Source organism: Saccopteryx leptura, chromosome 5 (genome assembly GCF_036850995.1).
Source record: "Saccopteryx leptura isolate mSacLep1 chromosome 5, mSacLep1_pri_phased_curated, whole genome shotgun sequence".
In the NCBI taxonomy this organism is placed as follows: domain Eukaryota; kingdom Metazoa; phylum Chordata; class Mammalia; order Chiroptera; family Emballonuridae; genus Saccopteryx; species Saccopteryx leptura.
In genome coordinates this window covers 197,052,087-197,075,718 of record NC_089507.1, presented here as the reverse complement: position 1 = coordinate 197,075,718, position 23,632 = coordinate 197,052,087, and the positions used below count along the sequence as shown (strand labels likewise).

At 44.1% G+C, this 23,632-nt stretch overlaps 1 protein-coding gene and 1 pseudogene across 1 annotated transcript in view; one reads left to right on the top strand and one right to left on the bottom strand.

Annotated features, from left to right (window-relative positions):
- Positions 1 to 23,632, top strand: part of PCK1 (phosphoenolpyruvate carboxykinase 1) — a 701,569-nt gene that overhangs the window by 1,722 nt on the left and 676,215 nt on the right. The window lies entirely within an intron of this gene.
- LOC136406041 (pre-mRNA-splicing factor SLU7-like) lies at positions 18,373 to 20,771 on the bottom strand (annotated as a pseudogene).

The following is a 23,632-nucleotide window of genomic DNA, read 5'->3' as shown; positions in this document are numbered from 1 at the left end:
ATGTCAGGTCACAGTCACAGGTTCCAGGGATTTGGACGTGGACATCTTTTGGAGATCTACCAGACTTGGTTATTTCCATTTTATAGAATGACAAAAGTCATTTCTGAGTGGCTTCCTAGGTCCTAACTTCATTGATTTAACTCCACCAGAAAAACCTGCTGATCGATCAAAGCTGAGTTTATTAGACCTTCCTCAGGGAAGGTCATTAGGGACAGTAGGGAATAATATTGGTAGGGTTTTAGGGCCCTGGCTGGGTGGTTCAAAAGCAGATCGCGCAAGGCCAGGAACTGGCCAGGACTGGGCGAGTTTCTGACCTAACAGCTTTGGAATGGTGGGCCCAGGCAGGTGAGGTTTTGAAGTGAGAGCTGATGCATAATCTTATCTTCTAGAAGCAGGTATTTCCTGGAACAAACTGGAGAAGTGACTTTTGCCAGATCTCAGGACTTGTATTGCTTAACAGGGGGATTATGTTGGTTTTAGTTCTCACAGTTACCATAAAAATGGCCTCCATTTTTCCTTTTTTGAATGCCTCCTACAGGCCAGACAAGTAGAATATGTTTTGGCAATTACAACAACCCTAAAGGCGAGTATTTCAACCCAATCTCAGTAGGATTGCCTAATAATTCCCCTCTTGGTTTTAAGACTCAAAAGGTCCTGCATAAAAATTCTGGCTTCTCCACCTACTTTCTGGGCGAATACAGACGGTAAGTTGTGTAGTGAGGCTCCACGTCTTCAGCTCTAAAACCGGGATGACACTTCGTAGTCTGAGGGCGGGGCGTGCGTACGGGGGTTGCGGCCGCACACACCGTGGGCCGCCGTTTGTCCGCACTAGACCTGGTCCATGTCAGCCCGCTGGTGTCATTATTAGCAGTGCCCTTTTATTCTCAAAAATGACCTTCTGTAGGTGATGCATTCTATGGGTACAGTTCAATTTAGTGAAACTGTGGTTATTATTTTGACTCCATAGGTGAAAGGAGGGAGGATCAGAGAGGTTAGGTGACCTATCCAAGGCCACACTGCTGACTGGGAAGAACTGTCCGTGGTAAAGTTGCTCAGCAGGCCACATGCTATTCTTTCTGCCCGGAGTACCCACCCCCACCACCAACACCACACCACACTACACTGTACAGCTACATGTTTGTGTGACTTTAAAAATTAAATCCTTGTCCCCATTAGATCAGGAGTCCGACGGGACCCCACATGAAGTCAGTCCCATTTATGACCACAGCAATGCCTAGAACCGTAGGGAGTTTAGCGTGTAATTTGTGCACACAGGGTTAGCGTGCCGCCTTGTAAACGTTCAAGAAAGTGGGTGTCTGTATGCCAGGCAGCATTTCTTGCCCTGAGACCCCGCCTCAAAGGTGCTGCCAGAGTTCTGGGGGAGCCCGTCACTCCCACCCACAAGAACTCGGTCAGTAACAGACAATGGCCACTCCCACTGTTCCTTAGGGCGTCCTGGTAAACACCTAAGAACTGCTGAGAAACAGAGCACTCTTCATTGTCCCCCCCCCAAAAAAAAAAGTGGCTTGGATAAGCACCCCAATTCCACACAGGAAATGGAATTCACTGTGCCCAGGACATGGGCTCTCAGGCGAAATGTCCCCAACAAACTGGATTTTCTCCTGTAATTACCATACTTCGGGCTTGGCCTTTACAAGGTTATCACCATCCAGTCAGATGGGATTTTTTGGCTCTGATAAAACAGCCTCTACTGCTAATAGTAACAAATTAAGAAATGTTTTCCTGACGAGGGTCTCCTGTGAGGACGTAAACCCACAGATATGTGTATGTGTAATAGATGACGGTAATGTCCGGTCCCGGGATTAAGGCTTCATCCGCAACAGGCGAGTTCTGAACAAGATTCCCAATCTGAGCAGACCCCATGACTCAGCAGTTTCAATTCCTGGAACCTCATCCTCAGAAACACACGGGACCGACAGGTGCACCATGCTTTTTTATCTCTCTTCCTAACAACAGGAAAAACTGGAATGACCTCAGGGTCCATTAAGAGGGAGAGGGGTCATGACGCACACATCAGGGTATAGCCACACAAAGGAATGCCTGCCTGATGCTGGAAGTTAAAGATGACATCAGGGACCGGACGGGAGAGAACAAAACAAGCCTTGCTGTGCTGCCAGAGCTACCTGCAAGGTCTGAAACCAGGTTGAGAAATCGAAAGAGGTCAGGGCGTCCCAGCCTCGCCGCCGCTGACATGGGGGGCCCGATACCTCTCGGTGGTGGGGGGTCGCCCTGTGCTCCGGGGGATGTTTGGCAGTGTGGCCTAGACTGTACCCACTTGGTGTCCGTAGCACCCCTGCTTCCTAGTTGTGACAACCAAAAATGTCTCCGGACTTTGCCATTTGTCCCCTGGAGGCAAAATCGCCCCCGCCCCCACCCTGTGGCTGACGGCGCTGGACTAGGGTGACCTATGGCCAAGTTTCCTTGAGATCCGCTTGGGAGCTGAGGAAATGACTAACACCACCCCGTTTCACTCTCAAAAATGCCCCGTGGGATAACATATACAATCACTCTTCTCTCCAGAAAAAAACATACCTATGCTTGTGGCACGGTTACCCAGACAGAGGTCTGGTGTCCAGGCCCCTGGGGGGAGAAAGGTACCAGCACCAGTAACAACACCACGAGCCTTCATCAGGTGCATCTTTCGCTAAAATGTCACCTTCCCTGAAATCTGGGCACCCACCGTTCTGATTTCCAAAGTCCACTTGCATTTTGCAACTTCTCTTTAAGGCCAAAGTGGAACCGGGACGCCGTGGGACATGGGGACACAGCACTAAATTATTTGAATAAAGCTCTTATGAGAGGATATCAGCCAGTTCTAGATTTTCCCACTTTGACTTTTTTTTTTTTTTTTTTTTTGAGATCTGAGCACTGCTAGGAAGTGGAAATTTCCCTTATGATTCTATGAAGAAAGATTGAGTGATTGGACTGAGTTAAGGAGTAAGCCATGAGCCAACAACAGGGCTCCCGCCTCCTGGGGCTCCTATCCCATAGCAGATGGCTGTGGGGGTGTTGACAATGACCAACACAAAATAAATAAGAAAACAACAAATCAACGATGCTCTGCAAATTGTGGCAGCTCAGATGCCCAGTGGGAGGTCCTCTCTGACCACCTGGTCAAAATGCTGTAGCTAGTGACTGTCCCCAACCTTCTCACCTGCCTTATTATTCCTTATTTCCTCCTTAGTTCCTGGTGTCTTCTGAAGCATAAGTCCATATCTGACTTGTTTATTTATTAGGTCCTTTCAGTGGAAGGGATGTCAGGAGGACGGAAATGTTGGTGTGTTGTTCACTACTATGTTTCTAGTGCCCGGAACAGCTCCGGCACACAGCACGTGCTCCGTAAATACTCAAGGAGTGAAAGACGCAAAGGGACAGCTGGGGCCGAGATGGGGAGTCGCAGGATGGAGGGACACTGAGGACCCGGGTGGCTGGGGAAGGCCAGTCTGAGGAGGCCAAACCCGGTATGAGATGGGACCAGCTAGTCAGGGTGCCTCCTGCACGGATGCCGCAGATGCGTGTGGACACTGATGGTACCACAGAGGGACCTGTCAGTCAAGGCTCCCACTGCAGTCGCCCACCAAGGGCTTTGCAGACACTGCTTTTCACTGTCTCTTCCCCAGAACCCAGGAAGGAGGCTAAAAATATCACTTCTGGGCTTAGATGTGTGACAGCCATGGCACAGAGAGGTGCAAACTGAGGCATGGAGAGGTTAGGTAACTTGCTAGTGAGGGAGGAAGGCGGGATATTTGAACTCAGGACTGTGGGGCCCCAGGATTCCCCCGCCACCACGCCCCACACATGCTCAGACTGCTCCAGGCACGAGGGCTGACTGCCTCGGTCCAGGTCACGCTCAGGATCTCATTGGCTCTGACACTGACCTATCCCCTGGCCTGACCGAGTGAGGTGTGCCCGGAGTACATGTGGAATGGGTCTAGGAAGGTGGAGGTGTGGCATTCAGATGGGTGGAAACAACCTCTGACAGATCCTCATCTCCAGAAAGGGTCAGGACCACCCAGAAGCTCCATACAGAATTGCTGGCACCCCAGGCTGCCTTTGAAATGCGGGCACTCCTTGGGCATCTGGCTCCCCAATTCTGCTGTGAGCCCTAACCCGGACCTCTGGGAAGTGGGATTAGAGAGGGGGTTGAAAATTGCACCCTTTATCTGCTGTTTTAACTTTGTTTACTATAAACATACATCCTTTTTGTGATAGTACTTCCCATTTTTGATCAAAAGTATCAGAATCTGGGACTAGTAAAAGGAAAAGCAGACAGTTCAAGGGGGCTTTGGTAAGTGGCACACGGTATCATCCCTCAGCAGCGGAGAAAGAATTATTCCAAAATAATACTCATCAAAGACATTCTTAAAACGACAGCTCAATAGTTAGTCCCAAAGAAAAGACACATATAACAAAGAAAAAAAGGTATGAAGTGAAATTACAGTAGAAAAATAGTAGAAAGATAAGTGAAGGTAGACACACCATGATGATGACATTTCACTGCATAGGAATTCCAGATGTGAGATATTTCAGGCACGAAGCCAGAGAGGGACATAGTAAAAACCACGACGTCCTATGTACACAGCCCCCAGCTCATAGGAGGACTCGGGAGAAACCCTGGGTGCTTTTCCACAAATGAGTGTCCCCCCAGCCTCCCCACAGGTAAAATGTCTTGAATCTAAGGTTTTTCTTCCCCTTCATATTTTATTCTTTAAAAAAAAAAATCTTCTTTTATTTATTGATTTTTAGAGAAAGGAGAGAGAGAGAGAGAGAGAGAGAGAGAGAGAGAGAGAAGTGGGGAGTAGGGGAAGAGCTGGAAGCATCAACTTGTAATAGTTGCTTCTCCTTAGTGCCTTGAGCAGGCAAGCCCGGGGTTTTGAACCAGTGACCTCAGCACTCCAAATCAACGCTCCATCCACAACGCCACCACAGGTCAGGCTTATTCTTTTATTTCCTGTGGAAGTATTGATACCTCGTCTGCAGGTTTTTAAATCAATATAACTGTATCATATTGAGATACCAGTTTTTTAAATTGAGGTGAATTCACGCAACATAATATTCATAATTTTAACCATTTTAAAGTGTACAATTCAGTGGCATTTAGTATATTCACAATGCAGTACAACCATCACTTCTATCTAACTAGTTCTAAAACCTTTTCATTGCCCTGAAAGGCAACCCTGAACCCAGTAAGCAGTTAGACCAGGGGTAGTCAACCTCTTTATACCTACCACCCACTTTTTAAAAAAAATTTATTTATTTATTCATTTTTAGAGAGGAGAGAGAGAAACAGAGAGACAGAAAGAGGAGCTGGAAGCATCAACTCCCATATGTGCTCTGACCAGGCAAGCCCAGGGTTTCAAACTGGCAACCTCAGCATTTCCAGGTCGACGCTTTATCCACTGCGCCACCACAGGTCAGGCCCTACCACCCACTTTTGTATCTCTGTTAGTAGTAAATTTTCTAACCCCCCACCGATTCCACAGAAATAGTGTTTTATAAAGTAGGGAAGTAACTTTACTTTATAAAATTTATAAAGCAGAGTTATAGCAAATTAAAGCATAAAATAATAACTTACCAAGTACTTTATATCAGATTTTCACCAAGTTTGGCAGAATAAATTTTTATAAAACAACTTACTATAGTTAAATCTATCTTTTTATTTATACTTTGGTTGCTCCGCTACCGCCCACCATGAAAGCTGGAATGCCCGCTAGTGGGTGGTAGGCACCAGGTTGACTACCACTGAGTTAGACTGTGAATTTGCCTATTCTGGATATTTCATATAAATTGCATCACATAATACGTGCTTTTTTTTTTAAATTTTTTTTTATTTATTCATTTTAGAGAGGAGAGGGTGAGACAGGGAGAGAGAAGGGGGAGGAGCTGAAAACATCAACTCCCATATGTGCCTTGACCAGGCAAGCCCAGGGTTTCGAACCGATGACCTCAGCATTTCCAGGTCGATGCTTTATCCACTGCGCCACCACAGGTCAGGCCTTTTTTTTTTTTTCCTTTTTTTTTTGTTACTGGCTCCTTTCAATTGCTATGACATTTTTGAGGTCCATCTGTATTGCAGCAAGTAATCATACTTCCTTCCTTTTTCATGGCTGAGTAATATTCCACCATATGGATGGACCACATTTGTTTATCTTTTGATGGACATTGGGTAGTTTCCACCATTTAGCTATTGCGTGTAGTGCTGCTCTGGACATTTGTGTGCAAGTTTGTGTTTGAACGCCTGCTTTCATTTCTTTTGGCTGTATACCCAGTTGCTGGGTCCTTGGTTATTCTACGTTTAACATTTTGAGAAACCACCAAACTGGTTTTCATGGTGGCTGTGCCATTTAGCACCCCCATCAGAAATATACAATTCTTATCTCCCCACATCCTCTCCGATACTTTGTTCTTTTTCTTTCTTTGTTTTCGTTATAGCCTTTCAAGGGTGTGGGTGAGAAGGCTTGCAAACTCCTTAGCAATGGTTTTCCTTAACAGTATCTGTATTTGTATATGTAGCTTACCACAGAAAATGTAAAGCCTTAAAGGAGGTTAGGACATTACACCCCAAAACACGCCTCTTTGGCACATTCACTGTTTTGAGCTGAAGGCACCTGAGAAACAGCAGATATAGGATGGGCTCCCCAAACCCCCGCCTGCATCTTTCTACCTAAAAACAGACCATAAAGTTTCCTATGAGAAAGACGTCTTCCCACATCAGGACCAGAGGCTGAAATAAACCTGTACAAACTGATGTGGTAAATTCACCCCACTGGTCTCACCCCAACCCCACCCCTATCTCCTACTCACTTCTTCACAAATTACTCAGAACCCCTCTGTCTTGTCATTTCTTCACAAATGTATCATTTCTTTGTCTAAAGGGTATGAAAGCTTCCTGCTCTGGTCACCCCATGGGGTCTTGACTTTCTTGTGAAGGCTCCCATGCAAATGTCAAAATTTAATACAACTCAGATGCTGTTCTGCTAAGCTGTCTTGCATCAGGTTAATATTGATACTCAGGTCCAGTCCAAGACCCAGAGAAGGTGGCGACAGTTTTGCCCTCTGCTGCAGCCTGGGAAGGAGTAGACCATGGCTGTACATTCGGTGCCCTGCCCTGAGCCAGGCTCCCTAGAGGTCATTACATTACTGCTCCCCCAGCTCGATGATGCCCCCACCCCCGCATTTGGCAAATGAGGTGACTGAGGCTGAAGTACTAATCTGGAAAGTTCTAAGAGTCAGCCTCAGCCACTGACTCAGTCAATAATCATTTTTCTCCTCAAAACTGCACTAACATGCCCTGGCTGGATAGCTCAGTTGGTTAGAGTGTCGTCCCTCTGGAAGCACAGAGGTTGCCGGTTTGATCCCTGGTCAGGGCACGTACAGGAACAAATCGATGTTCCTCTCTCTCTCTCTCTCTGCCTCCCTTCCTCTCTCTCTCAAATCAATAATAATAAAAAACTGCACTAACACTAGAGACTTAGTCTTAATTCATGTTTAGGCTGATCTTTCACAATATTATTTTAATCGCAGAGATTTGGGTGAGCCAGTGCAGACTGCAGTCCTGTCCTCGGCATGACCTGCTTGCTCCTCAGGTGGGTGGCAACTGAACCAACAGTAGACACCTCCATTGCCCCTGACCTGGCCGGTGACACAATGTACCATTCTACACTTGTCTCTCTGTCCTTCTGCGGTGGTGTTCTTAACTCCCTCGATTTCCAGAAACTGCTGGTGGGGTGTACAGGCTTAACTAGAATTTCAGATAATGAACACTTTTTTATAAGTTAGGATTAATGCAGCATTAATTTAACCTACTTCCACTAACAATAATATTAATTGTTTATTTGAAATTTGGATTTCACTAGCATCGTGCATTCATCTGGTGGCCCTGTCCAAATCACAGGGCTGCTGGCTCCCTATTCCACACAGTCTTTCTGTGCACCAGTTACTGACTGGCAACCAGACCCCTGGGTTACAATGGTGACTTCCAGATCTCTCTGTGGCCAGTTTTGGAATCCACCACGTCAGATACTAGAAATGCAAAATCACAAATGACCTTTGTTCCCAACTTGGAGCTCCACCCGATTTTTGTTGACTGTCAATCACAAGCCCGCATGAAGAGTTAACAGCAAGATTGCAGATTCTGGGGCCCAGGGACTGCTTCTCCTCTGCGCTGACATCTCCGGGCAGGTTCTTCTTGCGAAAGCTAAGCCTCCCTGCATCTTATCTGCCCACTCTACAGATGAGGAAACCAATACCTGACTCATTGGGTTGTTTTGAAGATGAAAACAGACAATTCGTTCAACAAACATGTTTCAGCTCCTTGATTGTATCAGTAGGTGCAGTAAAGGCATTTGATAAAATTCCGTACACATTCAAGTTTAAACAAATCAACAATCTCTTCCTATAAGAGCAACTGAAATGGAGAAAGAGCCTCCACCCCAAATGTGTAGTAAACATCATGCTTGGTGGTAAAAAATGTTTCACCAAATTTAGGAATAAGACAAAAGCTCAAACTATGACTACTCTTATTTAACACAATGCTGGAGGTCCTGGCCAGTGAACAGTGATGAACTTCCCATATCCTGACACATGAATTTATTTGGAATGTAAGCACATTTTGTTTTTATAATGAAAAACCAATTACAGTGAATTATATTAAAAATATGACCAAACACTGAAACCCAACAGAAATTGCCTCAATAAAAGCCTTGGCGCTCCCCACTCCCCCTTTCTAATCCATGCTCATCCCTGCTGAGAAAAAAGAAAGAAAAGGGAATGAGCATAAAGACTAAAAGGTGGTGCAGTAGAAAGAGCGTTGACCTGGAAAGCTGAGGTTGCAGGTTCAAAACCCTGGGCTTGCCTGGTCAAGGCACATACGGGAAGCAACTGCTATGAGTTGATGCTTCCTGCTCCTCCTCCCCTTTCTTTCTCTCTTCCCCTCCACTCTAAAATCAATAAAATCTTTTTAAAAAATAAAAAAATTTTAAATCTCATAATTCAATGATAATATGACTGACTACATCCAAAATCCAAGAGGTTCAACAAACTATTACAATGAGTTAAGAGGTTTAGTAAGATTACTGTGAAAAAAATATTAATATTTTAAAAATTAAAAAATATAATAACCCCTTCCCTGGCTGATTAGCTCAGTCTGTTAGAGTGTCGGCCTGAGCACAGAGGTTGCATGTTTGATCCCTAGTCAGGACACATAAAGGGACAGATCAATGTAACTGTCTTTCTCCCTTTCTCTTTCTCTAAAATCAATCAATAAAAAATATTTTAAAAAATATAACAACTGCCTGACCAGGCAGTGGCACAGTGGATAGAGCGTTGAACCAAAGATGTTGAGGAGCTAAGTTAGAAACCCCGAGGTCACTGGCTTGAGCGTGGGATCTAGACATGACCCAATGGTCTCTGGCTTGAGGCCAAAGGTGGTGGCTGGCTTGATCAAGGGGTTACTGACGCCTGACCTGTGGTGGCGCAGTGGATAAAGCGTCAACCTGGAAATGCTGAGGTTGCCGGTTCAAATTCCTGGGCTTGCCCAGTCAAGGCACATATAGGAAGCAACTACTATGAGTAGATGCTTCCCATTTCTCCCCCCTTCTTTCTCATTTTCTCTCTCTCTCTCTCTCTCCAAAAATCAATCAATCAATAAAAGGAATTAAAAAGGGGGGGGGTTACTGGCTTGGCTGAACCCCCTTCCCCCGTCAGGGCACATATGAGAAAGCAATCAGCGAACAACTAAGGCAGGGGTCCCCAAACTACGGCCCGTGGGCCACATGCGGCCCCCTGAGGCCATTTATCCGGCCCCCGCTGCACTTCCGGAAGGGGCACCTCTTTCATTGGCGGTTAGTGAGAGGAGCACATTGACCATCTCATTAGCCAAAAGCAGGCCCACAGTTCACATTGAAATACTGGCCAGTTTGTTGATTTAAATTTCCTTGTTCTTTATTTTAAATATTGTATTTGTTCCCGTTTTGTTTTTTTACTTTAAAATAAGATATGTGCAGTGTGCATAGGGATTTGTTCATAGTTTTTTTTATAGTCCAGCCCTCCAACGGTCTGAGGGACAGTGAACTGGCCCCCTGTGTAAAAAGTTTGGGGACCCTTGAACTAAGATAATGAACAACTAAGGTGCCACAACTGTGAGTTGATGCTTCTCATCCCTCTCCCTTCCTGTATCCTTCCTGTCTGTCTGTTCCTGTCTGTCTGTCTGTCTCTCTCACTAAAAAACCCCATATTATAGCCTGACCTATGGTGGCGCAGTGGATAAAGCATCGACCTGGAAATGCTGAGGTCGCTGGTTCAAAACCCTGGGCTTGCCTGGTCAAGGCACATATGGGAGTTGATGCTTCCAGCTCCTCCCCCCCCCCCCCCCCCTGTCTCTCCCTCTCCTCTCTAAAATGAATAAATAAATAAATAATTTTTTAAAAACCCATATTATATATATAAAATAACCAATAGAGTTTTTATACATGAGGAAATAAGAACTAGACATATAGTTAAAATAATGATATGATATACAAGAGTAACCAAAATTGACAAGAAATATATTTTAAAAAAGAATGCAAAAATTTGGGGGAGAAATTTATATGCTTTACTAAAAAACTAAAAGGAAGTTTTACATAAAGATCAATTTTCCTCAAATTAATTTCTAAATTTAATGGAAGCCAATAAAAAAACTCTCGTAAATTGGTTGAAAATTTTGGCAAGGGTGATTTTAGCATTTATCTATCTATTCTCTATGGTTTTCACCTCTAGAGTCTGGATTTTAGACTTTGAAATTTTGTCATTTTGTGAAGGATCAAAAAGAGCCAAAAAAAAGAAAAAAGTTTTGCAAAATGAAACAAAATAGGAGGACCTTAAAAGATTTCAAGAGAGCCTGACCAGTCGGCCTAGCGTACGGAGGACCCGGGTTCGATTCCCAGCCAGGGCACATGGGAGAAGCGCCCATTTGCTTCTCCACCCCTCCGCCGCGCCTTCCTCTCTGTCTCTCTCTTCCCCTCCCGCAGCCAAGGCTCCATTGGAGCAAAGATGGCCCGGGCGCTGGGGATGGCTCTGTGGCCTCTGCCCCAGGCGCTAGAGTGGCTCTGGTCGCAACATGGCGACGCCCAGGATGGTCGCAACATGGCAACGCCCAGGATGGGTAGAGCATCACCCCCTGGTGGGCAGAGAGTCACCCCATGGTGGGCGTGCCGGGTGGATCCCGGTCGGGCGCATGCGGGAGTCTGTCTGACTGTCTCTCCCTGTTTCCTGCTTCAGAAAAATGCAAAAAAAAAAAAAAAAAAAAAAAGAAAAGAGCCTGACCAGGCGGTGGCGTGGTGGATAGAGCGTCAGACTGGGATGCCGAGGACCCAGGTTCGAGACCCCAAGGTTGCCAGCTTGAACGTGAGCTCATCTGGTTTGAGCAAGGCTCACCAGCTTAGACCCAAGGTCGCTGGCTTGAGCAAGGGGTTACTCAGTCTTCTGTAGCCCCACAGTCAAGGCACATATGAGAAAGCAATCAATGAACAACTAAAGTGTCACAACGAAAAACTAATGATTGATGCTTCTCATCTCTCTTCATTCCTGTCTATCTATCCTTCTCTCTGACTCTCTCTCTGTCTCTCTCTAAAAAAAAAAAAAAAAAAGATTTCAAGAGAGCATTTGAGATTTTGCTCCCTGGCATGTGTTGCTGGTTTGGCTCAAATAAACTCTTATAAAAATGTTCTAAAAATAAAAGAAACATTGGCCTTGGCTGAGCAGATCAGTTGGTTAGAGCGTTGTCTCGATATGCCAAGGTTGCAGGTTCAGTCCCGAGTCAGAGCACATACAGGAATCAACCAGTAAATGTATAAATAAGTGGAACACCAAATCAATGTTTCTCTCTCTCTTTCTCTCTCTCTCTCTCCCCCCAATCCTCTCTCTCTCAAATCAATAAATAAAATTTTTTTTTTGCCTGACCAGTGGTGGCGCAGTGGATAAAGTGTCGACCTGGAACAATGAGGTTGCTGGTTTGAAACCCTGGGCTTGCCTGGTCAAGGCACATATGGGAGTTGATGCTTCCTGCTCCTCCCCCTCCCTCTCTCCCTCTCTCTCTCCTCTGTAAAATGAATAAATAATAATAATAATAATAATAAATTTTTTAAAAAGAAAAGATCAAAAAAATATATGTACAGGCAGTTCACAGAAAAGAAAACCCAAATGACCTCTAAAGTAATGAAAGTGCTCAATCTTACTAATGATTAGAAGAAATACAAATTAAAACCTAATTCACTCATCAGATTGGCACAAATTAATAAGTCTGAAAACCTCGACTGCTGGTGAGGAGGTGGGGAAGTGAAAATTCTTATCAGGAGTGTAAATAGATACAAATGCATTAATAAGGTAATTTCAGATCATAGCTGTGCCATTAGAGATGAAAATAAGGTAGCATGATGGAAATGGCTGTGAAGAGACTGTTTTAGAAAGGATGACCATCTGACCTGTGGTGATGCAGTGAATAAAGCACTGACCTAGAATGCTGAGGTTGCTGCTTTGAAACCCTGGGCTAGTCTGGTCAAGGCACATATGGGAATGCCTTGCTTTGACTTGATAGCTCAGTTGGTTAGAGCATCGTTCTGATACACAAAGGTTTAGATTCAATTCCTGGTCAGGTCACATTCAGAAACAGATTGATGTTTCTGTCTTTCTCTCTCTCACATCCTCTCTTTCTAAAATCAATAAATAATTTTTTTAAAGAAGAAGGAAAAGAATGTTTTTGTGAGACAATGGCCCCCTTGACCTCCAATTCTAGCCACAGTGTATGGCACAGAACAGCTGCCCAATAAATATTCACTAAGTTTACCCAAACTCTCCTCATGTTTCTCCCTTCCTCTCTCAGTCTTGTGTGGATATGCCCCGCAATGTCTCCTTTCTTTTTTCTTTCTTTCTTTCTTTCTTTCTTTTTTTCTTTCTTTCTTTTTTTCTTTCTTTCTTTCTTTCTTTCTTTCTTTCTTTCTTTCTTTCTCTCTCTCTCTCTCTCTCTCTCTCTCTTTCTTTCTTTCTTTACAAAGACAGAGAGAGAGTCAGAGAGAGGGATAGATAGGGACAGACTGACAGAATGGAGAGAGATGAGAAGCATCAATCATCAGTTTTTCGTTGCAACACCTTAGTTGTTCATTGATTGCTTTCTCATATGTGCCTTGACCGTGGGGCCACAGCAGACTGAGTAATCCCTTGCTCAATGACCTTGGGTCCAAGCTGGTGAGCTTTGCTCAAGCCAGATGAACCCGCACTCAAGCTGGCGACCTCGGGGTCTCGAACCTGGGTCTTCCGCATCCCAGTCCGACGCTCTATCCACTGGGCCACTGCCTGGTCAGGCTTCTTTCTTTTTCAATTGATTTTTAGAGAGAGGAAAGGAGATACACACACATAGAGAAACATCAGTTTTGTTGTTTCACCTATTCATGCCGTCATTGGTTGATTTTTTTTTTGTATGTGCTCTGAGTGGGGATTGAACCCACAACCTCAGCATGTCAGGATGATGCTCTATCCAACTGAGCTACCTGCCCTGGGCTTTCCCTGCATTGTCTTTGAATGACTCATTGACAATGGCATTAGGTTCTGAAAGGTTAAAGATACACAGAGGAAAACTTTGAATAATGTGGACAGAAAGTGACAGGGAAGGGACAAGAAACCTGCTGGACTATGCAGTGGGACTGTATGTGGACAAAACTGAGGACCAAGAAATGGGGGATTGGATACCTATGGGGGTAGGAACAGAGGGAAGAAGAGTTAAAAAAGTAGATGAGGAGGTGTCCAAAGGAGCCAGTTTAGTTAGTGAAGGACTGAGGCATCAATATCAGTGTTAATTAAAGAGGGTGCCAGCCCTGGACGGATAGCTCAGTTGTTTAGAGTATCCCTGAAACTTCAAGGTTGCAGGTTCGATCTCCAGTCAGGGCACTTATAGGAAGCAATCAATAAATGCACAACTAAAGTGGAATAACAAATGAATGTTTCTCTCTCTCTCTCTTCCTCTCTCTATCTCTCTAAAATCCATCAATAATAAAAAGAGAGAGAGAGATAATATAAAAATAAAATAAAGAGGGTGCCAAGGAGACAGAAGATGCAGTGCAGGGTCAGGGCCACACGTCGTAGGACTGTTTTCACTCACACAAAGCCCTGGAGCGCATCCTTATGTGATTGACACTCTGAAGCAGGACGTTTTCATGTTCTTTGTACTTTAGTTGCTTCTTAAACATGGTTGGTTAACAAAGCCATGTGAACAGAGTTCTGAAGACCTTCCAGCCACAGGGAGGCCAAGCGGAGTGGGCCGTTAGCATTGCACATTAATAAAACACAATCATGTTCCACATAACGTTTGGTCAATGCCGAGCAGCATATATGATGGTGGTTCCATAAGATTATAATGGAGCTGAAAAATTCCTATCGCCCAGTGACGCTGTAGCTGTCGTAAAGTCACGTCACAGTGCAACACATCACTCACTTGTTTGTGGTGACACAGAGTTATGTATAGTACATAATCTTTGCTAATGATAATAAACAACAATGTTCCTGGTTTATGTACATATTTCCTATACTGTACTTTAAAAAAATTTTTTTTATTAACTCAGTTTTAGAGAGAGAGTAGAGAGAAAGAGAGAGAGAGAAAAGAAGGGGAGGAGCAGGAAGCATTAACTCCCACATGTGCCTTGACCAGGGAAACCCAGGGTTTCGAACTGGCAACCTCAGCATTCCAGGTTGATGCTTTATCCACTGCGCCACCTCAGGTCAGGCACTATCCTGTACTTTTTATCATTATATTAGAGTGTATGCTTTCTACTAATTAAAAAAAAAAAATCTTGTAAAACAGTCTGCATGCCCCGCACGCAGACAACAGCCCAGACATCTTCTTCACCGCATCTCCTGATGGCATCGTTGTCTCCGGGCTTGATTTAATCTCGTGCTGTCCTGTGCAGGGACATGCTGTCAGGCTTGAGCCCGGGAGCAATAGGCTGTGCCATATAGCTTCGGTGTGTCATAGGCTAGGCCATCTATGTTTGTATAAGTGCACTCTGTGATGTTCTCACAACAATAAAATTGCCTGATGACACATTTCTTAGAATGTAGCCCCAACATTAAGCGGCTCATGGCTGTACTTGAAAAGTGATTTTTAAGTGATGTAAAAATTAGGAGGTGAATGGCTGAGGGCATAGAGAAGTCCATTCTTCTTGTTCCACCCTTTTGTTCTAGTCTCTTGTTTTCTGGACCACACGTATGTCCTGTTTTTATTATTAAAAACTACTTATTTTGGTTAGCATAAGTGTAAGTCTATTAGCACAGGCGTTCAGACCCGCGGAAACTGCCCGGCTAAGCTCGCACTGCCTGCTTGCCTACCCAACCCCACCTCCTGCTTCCTACACCCCGGTGGTACTCAGCGAGAGTCTAGGTCCCGCCGTCTGGACTGGGCTCCGGAGGGGGCTTCTCTCCTTACAGGTCTTTCCACTGGACCCGACCTTGAGGTGTGCAGGAGGAGAGGCCCCCTGAAAAGCCTCTGTCATATGGTGAGCATGTAGAAAAGGCTCATTTGAGGGATGACGGGCAGACCTAGTTTTATTACACCTCACAGATGTTGCATGTTTTGCAAAGTTAAGGCAAGATCTTCTGACAGCAAAAGGAATACAACTGACTTTATTGCAATATCAGCTTTATCGTGGTGGTCTGCAACTGAACCTGTAGTATCTTGTCTGCCTTTATTAGCGGTGTTTATTGAGCACCTACTGCCTGTTCATCTTGTGATGAGTAATTTATAAGAGCCTGTGTCTGCCGTGTCCTGCTGAGCACTGGCTGAAAGGGAAGACACCTGCAGATCTTATATTCCACAAACAGCAGGGGTTTGTAAGCTTGACCTTGGACAGGCCTCTCCTGGAGGATTGACATGACTCAGCACCGCCCAGTTTCCCTTCAGGAGTTCTAGGGTGGGGCCGTTATTTTGCATTTCTAACATCTTCTCAGGTTAGGCAGATACCGCCTGTGGGGGAGGGGGGACCTTGGTTTGAGAACCACCGTTCTAGAGTTTAGGAAGATAGCCAATTAGAGTGAATGGGTGAACTCCCAGCAGGGAAGGGGAAGGACTTTTTGGAGGCACAGCCTGCAGGTCGGCTCTTTCCTGGCCTGATGCCGCCCCCTGTGATTCCCACAGGGGGTCTGTCTGCCTTTTCAGTCACCCACCTGAGGAGCCAGCCTGCAAAGCACAGGACTCGGGCCAGCATCTGTTTGGTTTTTTTCCTCTTACTGCGGGTTCCCTGGAGTCCCACTGCCTAGACACACCATGGGCTCTCCTCGCCTCAGTGACTGCATCTGCATCTGGGAAACTGAACTCCCAACACGGTTGGGTTGAGGAAGGATGAAGGGTAATGCTGTGGAAAAGATAAAACAGCGTTGGGCACCCAAAACTCGATCATTGTCCGCTACTGCAGTAGTTTTGCATTTTTCTGAGGTAGAGGTCCTGTGTCAGCAGAGAGGGATTCGGGTCATAAAAGGATGCAAACAGTGTGCTAGCTTTCACATCGAGTTCTGCACGTGCGCGGGATCCATGGACCCCACGCGGGAAATAACAAGATAGCAGCATGCACAGATGGAAACACTCCAGCCTCATTTGCTGGGCTGCCAGCTTACTACAATGTTTTCTTTCCTACATTGAGAGGGGAGCTGGGGGGGTGGGGTGGGGTGGTGTGGTGTGTGTGTGTGTGTGTGTGTGTGTGTGTGTGTGTGTGTATCACTTCCATTTTTTAAATATCTGAAATATCTCATGTTTGACATTTTTGGTAAATATTGTCAATGTTTTTCTTCATGTCTTGGTGTGGGAATCATATACATTATGACCTTATTTTTATTTATTTATTTTTTATTCTCAATTATACACCTTTATTAACAAAAGATAAATAAGATACAAAATAAACACCAACCTCAGACTTCATGTTGAACTATCCCATGTTAAAGTAGGAATATGAAAACAAACTTTTGACATTCTTTAAGTGGGTAAGAATTAGATCTATTTGCATTACTTTTTAAATTTCATACCAGTCTGAATCTCGATACCATGTAGATATCCACAGTACTTGACAGTTTGATTCAGTTACTCTCCTGCCAGAATTATTTCTGAGATGCTAATTTAATGCAGTATCCTCACAGGTTTGGGCAGCTTAGAGAATCCAATGAGCTGTTGAAAGTCAACGTACTCATGTCGGGAGTTTTATCTGTAATTATTTTCACAATGTTCTTAGAAGAGGCCTGAGGATCATGGCACTCTGAATTACTAGTAAGTCCTACAAGCTATCCTTATAATTCTTTGTAGAAACCTTAAATATCAGGATTTGCTTTTGTAAATTTTACAAAGTGACACCTGCTGGCTACAAACATTAGATGTAAGGGAATTCTATAAGCTTTTAAAGTCAAATTTAATATTGTAGAGGATTGTATCACAAATTATATCCTCTACAATAAAGGAATGGATTTCTGTGTCTAAAGGCTCATGTCCAGAATGGTAAAGGACCTACTACTGATTGATCAATTCTGATTCAAAAATGACAAAATAGATCTCTTTCCAAAGGCTAACACATTTAGTACCAGGTATAAGACACAAGAAAAAATTTAAAAATTCAAAATTTTACAAACAAGTGAAAACAGAATTATTCCCAGAGAGGATAAAGTGATTCACACTTTCTGGAAAGTTCCTTCTAGATCTATTTTTTTTTTAATTTCATTGATTTTAGGGTGGGGGAGGGAGTGAGAGAGATCGACACATCTATTTGTTCCCATATATGCCCTGAGGGGGGATCAAACCAGCAACCTCTGAGCATTGAGGCATAGAGTCTAATCAATGGCACTATCCAGCCAGGGCTCAGCTCGAATTTAAGCTACAGACCAGGAAAACCTTAGATAGCAGAAACAAATGACTATAAAAATACTACAATTACAGTTACTACTTATTTTTAAAAAATGAAGCCCTAGTTTTGAGAAAGAGTAATTAATCTACCTTCAAAATGTGTCAAACACTAGATAAAGGGCCATAAAAAGGGAATAAATAATGTTTAAGACTCGACTGATGAGTGAAAGACAGAAGAGAGCGAGCTGGCGCATGCACCAGGGCCTCTTTTCCTGTTACTACTATAAAATTGGAAATAAAATCTTAATCCGGATTTAATGTACCTCCTCTTTGTTTTTCTTCTGTTTGTTCAGCGTGGAAAGGAATGGATTTACTGGAAATTTTATTAAAGTCAGACAGCGAGAGGAGCACACAGGACTTTGCCATCTATCAATGCAACCATCGATTAGAAGCTGAAAAGAATATTTTGTCTGTTGTGTTTATTGTGGGCAACCGTTTGTGACTGGTCCCTACTGTCCAAGGAAAGAGGTCTTGGGGTCATGTAAGGCCAGGAGCTGCCATCGTGGCCATTCACATGCAGGTTCACATTGGATTCGGACAGTCGGTAAAGAAACAACGGAACCAAAAACTGATGGGCCATCATCTTTAACCCTAGCTTGCACCTGGCGGGCAAGTAAAAACACACACTGGGCTCCAAAACCCACTCATTCAGTGCTCACAAAGCTACTGACTTATCCAAGTTTCCTAGAATCAAAGGTTTCTAGCTCACCAGACTTATTCACCTCTGTTCCCCATCTCCTTCCTTCTCCCTGCACAAACTCTGCACAAACTGGCTTCTCACTCAGCACTCCACCATCTTGGCTGCTTCTCCTGGCCTACTCCACATGGCCTCTTTCTGCTCTCCTCTCTGCTCTCTCCTCTAATGCTAATCTCAGGAACCAAGAGAGCAAGTCTCTGATACAAAGTCACTTATCTGGGGCATGATGGGATTGTACCACCCCACATCAAACAGGGTAGGAAAGGCTTAGTCCTAAAACCAAGCCCCAGGCTATAAGGATTCTGCCTGCTACAGCCCACCTCGAACACACATTAAATTTTTTTTTTTTTTAACTCTGACCTTCCTTACGGTCCAACACACATTAATATCACCTGGGAGACGGCTTCCATGTGGGCAGCGCCATCTTTAACAAAGTGAGCATAATACATTTTATCTGCCCAACAGGTCATCTGGCCTCTGACACTTCATCCTGTAAGCCTCCATTTCCTCCTCGGTGGGTTCCCGCGTTTCATAGATGCAGTTGTAAGGCCGCTTCCTCTCATCAACCTGCATGAGCTCCTGGACGTGAAGAAGGCGGGCCTCCTCTGCATTCAGTGCCTTTTTCAGTTTCTTATGTTTCTTCTCTTTGCCATCGCTATCTGAGCTGCTCTTTCGATGCTGCTGCTTCTTCTCCTCTTTTAGTTTTTCCTGATGCATCTCCATGAGGGTTTGAGGTTTCTTCTCCAGTTATATCCTTTACTATACATTCCTCTGAATTAGCACTATCCTTCCCAGCTTCTCCAGTACAATAGGAATACTTGAAGAAAGAGTGACAGCATTTGTATCCCCATCGTCCTTCCTTCCAGTAAGATCCCCAGATATGCGTGTGATTGGGGATCTTCACGTCCTCCTCATACTTAGAGCAGGCGAGAGCCTGCTCCTGCCCTTTGAAGACCGTCCCATGTCTTTAATACTCCACATAGTCTTCCGTCTGAGCTAGAAGCAATTCAGCTGGAGGGGCATCCAAATGTTCTTGGCCACCATACTGTTCCAGGATGCTTTCTTTCTGCTGTTCTTTGAAGTCTTCTTTTTTGACTTTGAAGGACTTATACAACAGCTCTAGTTTGGTAGGATCAGCCTGCAGATGCACTTCAGATCCCTTGTCGTAGGCTTCCCACGCAAACAACTGTGTCTGAGCCATTGAAATGGTATCTCCCCTGTACCTAACAAAGTTATCCCCTGCGTAGCTCACTTCATCGGGATTCTTTCCTGCATTGGCGTAGGGATTCTCTCTCATCGCTCTCGTTTAGGGATCATAGTAAGCAGAATTTGGATCTAAATTCCGCAAATATTTTGCAATTTCTTCACGAATCCTGAGATTCCGAATGGTAACCCGTCTCTTAGAGTCAAAGTTCTGTCCAGGCATGTCAATATCATCAGCATATTTATCTTCATCCTCATCTTCACTATTATGATCTTTTTCCATTTGAGAATTTGGTTCTTCTTCTCCCCACTGGTGTTTTGGAGAATTAGCCTGTTCCACTAATTTTCCTGAGGCTAATTCTTCTTGGAGTTTCTGGGCTTTCAGTGTTCGTTTTGCCATATCGACTTTGGCATATTCTTCTACAATTTTCATGTGTTCTTCTGGATTTTAGCCATCCTCTTCCCGTCATAATCAAACATCAGCTGAGGTTGGACATGTTTGTCAGGAGCTATGTTAGTTCCGGTAAATTTTGTTCCAACTCGCCTAGGTCTCTCAAAGCAGTCTTTCTTTTTGTGTGTCATGGCCCCACAATTTTTTCACACTCCTTTGCGGTACTTAGTAGTTACAGAATTCTCTTTTACACCCCTGTTGCACCATTCTCCAGACGAGCTGTACAGTTTTTGTTTTTCTGGTTGTGGTCTCTGGTGCTTTAAAATAGGTCTTTTTGAAAGATCGATATACCATGGCACTGAAGAAATATACTGAGGAATATGAGGGTTGATGTCTTTTCCTTCTTCATCAACTTCGGCAGGAACATTACCCAGTTTTCTCTGTTCTTCTAGCTCCTTCTTTCGCCAGTCCTCTCTGGTCATCTTCTTCGGTTCCTCCAAATTCATTTCTTTGGACCCCGACAGGGGGGCAGTATTAACGGTATCTGCAGCCGACATGAGCCTCCTCTCAGTCTTGTCTCTGGGGGGGCCACAAAACCAATCAGTCCCTTTTAGTTTCTGTTTTAGTGTTCCCGGCAGCCACCTCGGGACACATGCGCACTAACAACTCTTTGGGTCTCGCGAGATCTTGCGAGTTTTGTCAGTCTTCCGACTCCCTGGAACAGTGTAGCCCTGTTGTGATACTTTTTTCAAAACCCCCCCTTTTTTTTTTAATTTTTTAATGGGGCGACATCAGTAAATCAGGATACATATATTCAAAGATAACATGTCCAGGTTATCTTGTTATTCAATTATGTTGCATACCCATCACCCAAAGTCAGATTGTCCTCCCTCACCTTCTATCTAGTTTTCTTTGTGCCCCTCCCCCTCCCCTTTCCCTCTCCCTCTCCCCTCTCCCCCCGTAACCACCACACTCTTATCAATGTCTCTTAGTCTCACTTTTATGTCCCACCTACGTATGGAATAATGCAGTTCCTGTTTTTTTCTGATTTACTTATTTCACTTTGTATAATGTTATCAAGATCCCACCATTTTGCTGTAAATGATCCGATGTCATCATTTCTTATGGCTGAGTAGTATTCCATAGCATATATGTGCCACATCTTCTTTATCCAGTCATCTATTGATGGGCTTTTTGGTTGTTTCCATGTCCTGGCCCCTGTGAATAATGCTGCAATAAACATGGGGCTGCATGTGTCTTTATGTATCAATGTTTCTGAGTTTTGGGGGTATATACCCAGTAGAGGGATTGCTGGGTTATAAGGTAGTTCTATTTTCAGTTTTTTGAGGAACCACCATACTTTCTTCCATAATGGTTGTACTACTTTACATTCCTACCAACAGTGTATGAGGGTTCCTTTTTCTCCACAAAACCCTTTTTTGTTCATGTCATGACCCACCACTCAAGCTTAAAACCCTCCCATGAAACACCGTGCAAGAGAAATATAAGGCCACACTGTCATTTCACAGTAAGAAAAAAACAACCCTATTTTAAAAATATCTTACGGATATGACACCTTTTCAGACTAGCCCCATTTAAAGTGCTTAAGAGCCATAAGGGGGTAACAGCTATCATATTGGGCAGTGCAGCTCCAGTGACAGGTTTTTTACTTTCAAAACCACTGAAGACACACACAGTCCTGGTCTGACGGCCTCATATACCATGTCTGAGGCTTAGGAGGGCGGCTTCCTTCAAGGTCCCGGTTCCCCGTTCCCTCCTCAACCTGGTGTTCGTCTGCCTATGACCTTATTTTTAAATTCCTTTACTACTTTATTCCTTTAGCTTTTTGTTATAAGTGTACTCATTTTTTTGGCATAAAAAGTTCAGGTTTTCCCCCTCCTTAATGTCACTTATTGAATCATCTGTTCTTTCTCCACAGATGTGAAATGGTACCTTTTATCATTTACTAAGTCCCTATCTAGATGAAGATAGGGCATTATAAGTCTTATTCAGCTCCATTACGTTTTCTAGTTGCCTTTGTACCAATAACAGATGATTTCATACCAAATTGAATTGGTATTTTTATGAAAAGAACGCATGTTTATAGTAAAGGATGCTGGATCTACACGCATAGAGTATAACTTCCCACCACCACCAAGCCCACCTCGCAGAAATAAAGGTTTGGATTAGGGTTCATGGCAGGATTAGGGATGAGAGCACATGATTAGGATGGGGTACCCGCATTTCAAAGGCAGCCATGCCCGTCTGTAGCCAGCGGTAGGGATTTCGCTCATTCCGCCTATGTTGGTGGTCCCCATCCATTTACTGGAAGTGAGCTGTGACTGTCCTTCCTTTACAAACGGCAAACAGATCCTTGTTCAAAGTCATGCAGCTAGTCGGGTAGGTGAAATTCTTCAGGTTAGGGCTGCCTAGGAGTATACCCGCTGTTTCCCTTGCCTGGAGTAGCTTCCGTCCTACCTCACGCTTTGTATAGCTCTGGGTATTTGATTGAGTTTGAGGCGGTCCCCCCCCCCCCCCAACTGGAGACTCCAAGGGGCAAACACGAGGTCTGTTTTGTCTCTCACTGCTCTTTGCTCAGTGCCTTAAATCATGGAAGGCACATAGTAGGTTCTCAGTAGATGTTTGTGGATTAATAGAGTAATGCTTATTCTACTGCCCGATGCCTAAAAAGAGGCTCAAGACATGCTGAAATTACATGCAAGAGGGTTTTTATGGACCAAGAGGAACAGTCTCCAAATGGCTGGTAAAGAATCTTCTACAGATGTTCAGAATTCCAGCAACATGGTTTGCATATCAGTAACAGACAAGCTTTTTTCCACTATTCATCTGCAGAGATGCAACAACCCCGTTTCTATGAGTAACAGTGAGTCTGTGAGTAACACAGTAACAGAGTATCTATCACTTTGGCTGCTTTTATCCAAACTGGAAAAACAAGCCATCTTTCACAGTCAGCTACAGCTGGGGGTTGGAGAGAAATCCTCCCACGCTGGATTCCCTCATACCTGGCGTATGCGCCAATGTGGTTTTGTTCCCAGGCTCCTGTCTGAGCTAACCAGGCTTTTCCTTAATTCCCATGCTTGTAGACTGGGAACAACTCCTAGATTCACTGCCACCTGACGAGATAAAAGTTTGAGATTCTTTTGAAATATTTTCTCAGCCACGACAATAACCCACCCTTCCAACTCCTGGTCATCCTTCACAGCTCCTCTATACCAGAAGAAAATTATTGTTTGTCTTTATAAGTTAATTTAGGTTTCATAAAGTGGACTATTCTGCAGATGTTAAAAAAAATAGATTTTTAAAATTACTGGGTAATTTTTTTTAATGTAATACATTTATTTTTATTTATTTATTCATTTTTAGAGAGGAGAGAGAGAGGGAGAGAGAGAGAGACAGA